Raw genomic sequence first — 9,223 nt, 5'->3', positions numbered from 1 at the left:
GTTATAATTTCTGCTCTTTTACATTTGCTGAGGAGTGCTTCACTTCCACCTATGTGGTCAATTTTGGAATAAGTGCGATGTGGTGCTGAGCAGAATGTATATTCTGTTGATTTGGGGTGGAGAGTTCTGTAGATGTCTATTAGGTCTCCTTGGTGCAGAGTTGAGTTTAATTCCTGAATATCCCTGTTAACTTTCTGTCTCATTGCTCTGTCTAATGTTGACAGTGGGGGGTGTTGAAGTCTCCCATTATTATTGTATGGGAGTCTAAGTCTCTTTGTAAGTCTTCAAGGACTTGTTTTATGAATCTGAGTGCTCCTGTATTGGGTGCATATATATTTAGGATAGTTAGCTCTTCCTGTTGAATTGATCCCTTTACCACTATGTAATGACCTTCCTTGTTTCTTTTGATCTTTGTTGGTTTAAAGTCTGTTTTATTAGAGACTAGAATTGCAGCCCCTGCCTTTTTCCATTTTCCATTTGCTTGGTAGATCTTCCTCCACCCCTTTGTTTTGAGCCTATGTGTGCCTTGGCATGTGAGATGGGTCTCCTGAATACAGCACACTGATGGGTCTTGACTCTTTATCCTATTTGCCAGTCTGTGTCTTTTAATTGGAGAATTTAACCCATTTGCATTTAAGGTTAATATTGTTATGTGCGAATTTGATCTTGTCATTATGACGTTAGTTGGTTATTTTGCCCATTAATTGATGCAGTTTCTTCCTTGCATCAATGGTATTTACATTTTGGCATGTTTTTGCAGTGGCTGGTACTGGTTGTTCCTTTCCATGTTTAGTGCTTCCTTCAGGAGCTCTCGTAGTGCAGGCCTAGTGTTGACAAAATCTCTCAGCATTTGCTTGTCTGTAAAGGATTTTATTTCTCCTTCACTTATGAAGCTTAGTTTGGCTGTATATGAAATTCTAGGTTGAAAATTCTTTTCTTTAACAGTGTTGAATATTGGCCCCCACTCTCTTGTGCTCGTAGAGTTTCTGCTGAGTCTGCTGTTAGTCTGATGTACCCTTTGTGGGTAACCCGATGTTACTCTCTGGCTGCCCTTAACATTTTTTCCTTCATTTCAACCTTGGTGAATCTGACAATTACGTGTCTTCAAGTTGCTCTTCTTGAGGAATATCTTTATGGCATTCTCTGTATTTCCTGAATTTGAATATTGGCTTGCCTTGCTAGGTTGGGGAAGTTCTCCTGGATAATATCCTGCAGAGTGTTTTCCAGCTTGGTTCCATCCTCTCCGTCACTTTCAGGTACACCAATCAGACATAGATTTTGTCGTTTCACATAGTCTCATATTTCTTGGAGGGTTTTTTCATTTCTTTTTACTCTTTTTTCTCTAAACTTCTCTCCTTGTTTCATTTCATTCATTTGATCTTCAATCACTGATACCCTTTCTTCCAGTTGATCGAATTGGTTACTAAAGATTGTGCCTTCGTCATGTAGTTCTTGTGCCATGGTTTTCAGCTCCATCGGGTCATTTAAGGACTTCTCTACACTGGTTATTCTAGTTAGCCGTTCATCTAATCTTTTTTCAAGGTTTTTAGCTTCAAGGTTTTTAGCTTCTTTGCAATGGTGAACCCAAGCTAAACTTCCTCGTTTAGCTTGGAGAAGTTTGATCATCTGAAGCCTTCTTCTCTCAACTCATCAGTCATTCTCCATCCAGCTTTGTTCCATTGCTGGCAAGGAGTTGCGTTCCTTTGGAGGGGGAGAGGCGTTCTGATTTTTAGAATTTTCAGCTTTTCTCTTCTGTTTTTTTCCCCATCTTTGTGGTTTTATCTACCTTTGGTCTTTGATGTTGGTGATGTACAGAGGGGCTTTGGTGTGGATGTTCTTTCTGTTTGTTAGTTTTCCTTCTAACAGTCAGGACCCTCAGCTGCAGGTTTGTTGGAGTTTGCTGGAGGTCCACTCCAGACCCTGTTTGTCTGGGTATCAGCAGTAGAGGCTGCAGAACAGTGCATATTGCTGAATACCAAATGTTGCTGCCTGATTGTTTCTCTGGAAGTTTTGTCTCAGAGGGGTACTGGCCTTATGAGGTGTCAGTCTGCCCCTACTGGGGGTGCTTTCGAGTTAGGCTATTTGGGGGTCAGGGACCCACTTGAGGAGGCAGTCTTTCTTTTCTCAGATCTCAAACTCTGTGCTATTAGAACCACTACTCTCTTCAAAGCTGTCAGACAGGGAGATTTACATCTGCAGAGGTTTCTGCTGCCTTTTGTTTGGCTATGCCCTGCCCCTAGAGGTGGAGTCTACAGAGGCAGGCAGGCCTCCTTGAGCTGAGGTGGGCTCCACCCAGTTCGAGCTTCCTTGCCGCTTTAATTACCTACTCAAACCTCACCAATGTCAGGCAGCCCTCCCCCAGCCTCACTGCCGCCTTACAGTTGTATGTCAGACTGCTGTACTAGCAATGAGCGAGGCTCCATGGGTGTGGGACCTTTTGAGCCAGGCGCAGGATATAATCTCCTGGTGTGCCATTTGCTAAGACCATTGAAAAAGTGCAGCATGAGGGTGGGAGTGTCCCGGTTTTCCAGGTACCATCTGTCACGGCTTCCCTTGGCTAGGAAAGTGAATTCTCCAACCCCTTGCACTTCCCAGGTGAGGCAATGCCCCGCCCTGCTTCGGCTCACACTCTGTGGGCTGCACCCACTGTCCAACAAGCCCCAGTGAGATGAACCCGGTACCTCAGCTGGAAATGCAGAAATCACTGTCTTCTGCATTGCTCATGCTGGGAACTATAGACTGGAGCTGCTTGTATTCAGCCATTTTGGAACCCTATTATGAGTATTTTAAAACAAAATATCCCACTTGTGCCTAAGCAGTATGCACAATTTTGCACAACTCAGTTTCTGACCTTTCTGTTCTGTTAGGAATTTTACAATAAACACTCAAGTGAGTGCAGGTGTGGGTAGGATTTGGAGGAATTGGCAGCCACCGGTGATGACTGCATCCATAGACTTTTCCTGACTAGTTCATTCCTTTCCCTTGAGCTCCCTCAGACCACCCTTTCCTGACTAGAAAGAGGCACACAGGTGCCTCAAATAATAATATATTTTAAAATATATATTGTAATTTATCTGTACAGTAGGACATTGCACTCATTAAGTACTATCAAACCAATCAGAACTTGAGGAGTTGCTTGTGCCCTCTGTAGGATTTGTGCATGGAAAGATTCAAGGATTATAAATCATGCTGCTATAAAGACACATGCACACGTATGTTTATTGTGGCACTATTCACAATAGCAAAGACTTGGAACCAACCCAAATGCCCATCAATGATAGACTGGATAAAGAAAATGTGGCACCTATACACCATGGAATATTATGTAGCCATAAAAAAGGATGAATTCATGTCCTTTGCAGGGACATGGATGATGCTGGAAACCAACATTCTCAGCAAACTAACACAAGAATAGAAAACCAAACATCACATGTTCTCACTCATAAGTGGGAGTTGAACAATGAGATCACATGGACACAGGGAGGGGAGCATCACACACCAGGGCCTGTTAGGGAGTGGGGGGCTAGGGGAGGGATAGCATTAGGAGAAATACCTAATGTAGATGACGGGTTGTTGGGTGCAGCAAGCTACCATGGCACATGTATACCTGTGTAACAAACCTGGAAGTTCTGCACATGTATGCCAGAACTTAAAGTACAATAATAAAAAAAAGTAGGGAGGCAGCATTATGCTAAACTTGAAAAAATGAAGTCTAGTCTCTTCATTAGCAGTCTAATCTCAGACTACATTGTGGGACACTTAATTACAAGAAGTAATTGAATTTTGATTTGTACTTTGGGGTAGCATTTGGCTTGCATTTGGGCATATATTTGCTACACTGTCTCTTCCATTTACTGATGTTGAAGATGGTGGTGGCTGACACCTTGAAAACAGAAGCAAATTGAGGCTGACTGAGCTTGGTCTCCTCCTGATTCACTCCTTCCCCCACCTCCCAGCTTCTCTCACTCTCTCCCACTCTACTGAAGACCTGTGTTCCCTCAGGTAATATTAGCTGTAGATTGAGAGAAACTCAGACTTACATGACATAGCCACCTTAAAAGATTATCTTAAAGCACTACAGCAGAATTCCTGAGGGGTGGTGAGCAAGTGCCCCCACAAATGCCAGTGATATCCCCAAAAGGGTTAAAGTTTTGTTTTTGGTTTTGTTTTTAAAACGAAACCATCCTGAACTTTCCTGGTTCCAGAGCAGTTCACTTAGGTCAACACTGGTGACACTCGATGGTGTCTGAGTTCTCTGGACAGAGTGTAGCAAGCCCATGTTTCCTATATCAACATGATGAAAGGGTTTCTAATATGCAGTCTTCTTCTCTCGTGTATCTTCAATTTCAAACTTTAACCATGGGTCTAGAGAAGAAAGTGCAATGAGCGTACAGGGGAAGACACAAATGACAAAGACCCACTTTTTATGGTTAGAAGAAAATTTAATTGTTCTTATTAAGGATAGATGTCAAAATAATTTTTCTCATCAAATCAGTTACATAGCAGGTGTGGGAAACACCAGAAAAGTAACGACGGAACATACAAAAGCCTCTTTGGAAGGTGGAAGTCTATTTAAAAAGTGAGTAAATTTGAATAATTTAATAGCAAGTGAGGACCTTAGAATTATAAATATGTGGAGATGAACTTAGCAAACAGTTTTCCTTGATGAAAATAACTGTAGTTACTGTATGTTTTTCAAAGTATTTTGAAGGAGTAGAAATGTAGCAACACCTTTAAAGACAATGCCTATAGGGAGCATGTGGTACTGACAATCCAAGGTTATACGATTGACTAGATTCAAAGTATGTCTACTTTTTCTGTGCTTCAAATGAGAGGATCTCACATAAGAAAGAGGAACTAAGGCTGAGGGCAGTGGCTCACATCTGTAATCCCAGCACATTGGAAGGCCAAGGCAGGTGGATCACTTGTGGTTAGAGTTTGAGACCAGCCTGGCCAGCATGGTGAGACCCTGTCTCTACTAAAAATACAAAAATTAGCTGAGTGTGGCGATGCATGCCTGTAATCCCAGCTACTTACAAGGCTGAGGTGGGAGGATCGCTTGAACCTAGGAGGCAGAGGTTGCAGTGAGCTGAGATCACACCACTGCACTCCAGCCTGGGTGACATAGTGAGACTCCGTCTCAAAAAACAACAAACAAACAAACAAACAAAAAACAAAACCTAAAACAAAGACAAGCAAACAGAAAAAAGTAACTTAGTTGAATTTGAATTTGAAATTTGCAAAGAATGGGCAGATTTATGTGTTGGGAGTATCAGTCAATGCAAGGTAAATGAGGCCGTAAGAGGCTGGTAACTCCTCTGATGTCACACTTTCCTTTCAAATAATTTATTATATGATTTTAACAAATGGAAAGATATATGTCATTGACGATGTCCTCAAGAAGATCCCTACAGTAAATATGGCATCTGCTGGTGCATATTTGGTGCATATTTGGATTGACTATGGTTTCATAGTCGTCATCTGCTGGTGCGTCATGGAAGACAGGCCAGTTCTGAAGTCTGTAGAAAAGACATATAATTGCTCCAGGGATCTGTCAAACAACTCTGATAGAGAGATAAAATAGGGAAAAAGTAGGATAAATCCTTCCACACTCAAACAATGGCTGTTATGTTATGGCTGTTATGTTAAGACTTCTATTACCCCATTCCACTGGCTGGGGCCACTAATATACCACTGAATCTTAGTCCTCCCTTGTTTTCTGTGTCAGTCCCCTCTAAGGCAAGGACTAAATCAACAATCTCAGTCCTAATTCATCTTACCAGGCCCAGCCTCAACCACTCATATGTTACTTCTCACATTCCCACCGCTGCCAGTCCTGGGAGCATGTGGCCAGTCCTCCAGCCACCCTCCTTCCCCTCAGGTTGGCCCAGTCCATCAGCCTGGATCTCTGTGGGTTCCCAGTCTTAGGTTCAGCACAGATCACTGGTCCAGGAGCCAAATCTAGGGCTTCCCCTGAACCCCAAGTAGGTAGATAAGATCCTTCTTCCTGTCACATATCCTAGGTCACAATCCCTTGCCCCAGGGAATCCCTGGTCCTGAAAATGACCAAAATAATCCCCAGTGATGAATTCCTCCCTCTTCCCAGAAAGGCCAGTTGTAAACCAAGTCTGATGCACACCTGAGATGCATACCTGTGTGTGCCATGTTCTTTGCATAGTTGATTTCACACACAGAACCAAACTTCCACAGTCCTATTTGGGTGCTCTCATGATGTCAGGAACTCACCAACTCTTGTCTTATTGCATCTGATGTGTTCTGCTGGTTATATGAAGAGTTTCTCAAAGACCGCAGAGAAGTGAGATCTGTTACATATTCCACCTACTTTACATTTAGCGATAGCCGCTCACCACCTTTATCAGAAGGAAGAATCTGTAAATTCTTTGCTCTGCTTGTAAAATGAATAAAATAGTCCAGCTGTCATGTCATTTCAGATTCAGCCAAACAAATACCAATTGATATTCATTAAAATAAGGCCTCCCTGTTAGATGATTGTTGTTTTGTGTGGTTTCTTTATATTTAAAGCAATCTCCAGCGTGCCTCACTGCCTGACGGCCCGGGGTCTCTCAGTCTCTGCTGCAGCCATCTGCTCCCCTGGCCTGGAAAGCAGTGTTGCAGGGCCAGGACCTGGCGAGGGAGTCGGGCACCAGGACCTGGTGGAACATGGGCAAGTAGCCAGGGTCAGACAAGCACATTTATGAGGAGTATGCAGAGAAGCCCTTGAAGCTGGTCCTCAAAGCGGGAGGGAACCAAGTCACTTAGCTCTCCAAAGCCTTGGGCTTTTTAAAAAATAAACTCGGGCTTATTTTAATGAATATCAATTGGCACTGAGGCAGGTTCTGTGGGAAGAAAAGGGGAGAAAATAGAGAGAAGTAAAGGAGGATAAAAGAAAGTGAGCTCGAGGCAGCATGGAGAGGAGGCAGAAAAAGAGCTCCAGTGTCACTTCCCTGTGAGATTAGACCTGCCTGCCGAGAAGCCTCTCACAAGCTCTTCCACCAAGCAAGAAGTAGAACAGACAGCCCTTCAAGAAGCTTTGAGTCAACTGATGAGACAATTGCAGAGAAAAGACCTAAGGGCTTTATTTTCATTTCCTGTAACTGATTTTATTGCTCCTGGCTGCTTCACGATCATTAAACACCCAGTGGATTTTAATACCATGAAAGAAAAGATCAACAACAATGACTACCAGTCCATAGAAGAACTAAAGGATAACGTCAAACTAATGTGTGCTAATGCCATGCTTTACAACAAACCAGAGGCCATTTTTTATAAAGCTGCCAAGAAGTTACTGCACTCAGGGATGAACATTCTTAGCCAGCAAAGAATTCAGAGCCTGAATTCTGAAGCAGAGCATAGACTTTATGGTAGACTTGCAAAAAAATAAAACAAAACAAAACAAAACAAAAAAACTCGAAAGCAGAAAGAGAACAGACACTTCGCAGAGTGGGGTGGACAGAAGCTGCTGGCCAAGAAAGCTGGAGATACTGAAGCATACGTCTTCAAAAGTACCAGCAAAGAAAATAAAAAGACGAAGTTACTCTTGAAAATGAGTTTAAGAGCAGTAATTTAGACGGAGAGAATAACCAGGTTGACTGCATCGTTAAGGAATCTGAGGAAAGCTGACCAGGTGGCTTGTTAATAGTGCAAATTTGAAAGAAGAAAACCAGATGGAACAACCACTTTGGGACTTCCCCACCCTGTGAATCCCATTGTAAGAGTCAGGCGACTGCCCTGTGAGACTGCAAATGACTACCAGAAGACTTCAGTCTGGAGTGAATACTTTGCAGGGGTTCAAAGAGGATAAATTAAACAAAGTAACTCTAGTGTTATATTTGAATTATGAACCCTACAGTTCTTGTGCACCACATTATGACTCCACATTTGCAAATGTCAGCAAGGATGATTCTGATTTAATCTATTCAAACTATGGGGAAGGCTGATCTTCCAGGTGTTTCAGCATTCCTAAGATTTTGGCCACATGCCAAGATTATCCATATGTTATGTATGGCATATAGTTTACTGAATGTTTTAACAAGAAGAGAACATTCCAGGACTCTACAAGGGCTAGAGATGTCATCACTTGAAGATGAAGGTCATACTGGGATACTTGTCACAGCAAATGAAATAGAGATTATAGAAATAGAGCCAGCAGTGTGTTTGGACTCCAATACTCAGGACAGGCTCATAGCACTGAAAGCACTAACAAACTTTGGCACTCCAGTTGAAGGTTTTAACTCTGAAAAAGCTGACATGTTCAAAAGAAACTTGACAAGACCACCAAATTGTTCAAAGAGCTCCAGGGAGCCCAGAATGAGCTTTTGAGCATCAGACCCCCTCCCAATATGATCTGTTTCTTGGGCCCCTCATACAGAGAAATGTATCTGTCTGAACAAGTGACTAATAATCTTAAAAAAACTTACACAGCAGGTAACTTCAGTTGATATTGTAAGGTGTATGGAGTTCAAAAAGCAATAAGAGTTTCCATTCCTTCCTTACCCTAGAAAACAACTTTGTAGATTTAACAGAAGATTTTGAAGAACCTAAAAAGATCGATGTTGCTGAGTGTGGACTTGATGGGATTTGAAGCCAACTGGTATTTGATTATATATTGTGTACACATTTTTTCTTTATTCTTAACTTGGAAATGCTTTTCAGAAGATATTAAATATTTGTAAATTATGTTTTTAATTAAACTTTAGAATAATGAATTTTAATGTTCCAGAGTTTGAACTTGTATTGGGTAATAAAGCTGGACCTGGGACTCAAAAAAAGATGTGTTCACCCTCCCTCTCCTCTTTATCCATAAGTACAATATTCACTATGGAAAAGAAATTTTAAAAATAAGAAAATAATTCAAGAGAAGTTGTTAAATTTGGAGATCCAATTTCCAAATAAGAGGAGTTTCTAAAAGTGAAAAAACAGACAAAAGGATCAAAACCAATTCTCAGAGAAAACATCATATTTTAAAAAAAAATTACAGAGAGTACTACCAAAGTCCCACACAAAAATCAAGAGCAAAAAGCATCACCATGACATAGTTTCATAAAAATTTAAGCCGTAAGGGGAAAGACAATTCTGTAAGTTTCCAAGCATAAAAAAAGTAGGTCACTTTCATGGAGCAAAATTTTAAACTAGCTTTGACTTTTTCTACTGCAGAGAGCAATGCTGGATGACAATGTGATGACATCTTCTACAGAGAGAGTAA

The 9,223-nt window shown here is 41.6% G+C and overlaps 1 pseudogene; it reads left to right on the top strand.

Annotated features, from left to right (window-relative positions):
- Positions 1-8,602, top strand: part of LOC105503850 — a 36,176-nt pseudogene extending 27,574 nt beyond the window's left edge.
- Positions 8,603-9,223: the final 621 nt, after the last annotated feature.

This window comes from Colobus angolensis, unplaced genomic scaffold, assembly GCF_000951035.1.
Source record: "Colobus angolensis palliatus isolate OR3802 unplaced genomic scaffold, Cang.pa_1.0 Scaffold88, whole genome shotgun sequence".
NCBI classification, from domain to species: Eukaryota; Metazoa; Chordata; class Mammalia; order Primates; family Cercopithecidae; genus Colobus; species Colobus angolensis.
Note: the sequence above shows the minus strand (reverse complement) of the source record. Positions and strands in the feature narration are given on the sequence as shown.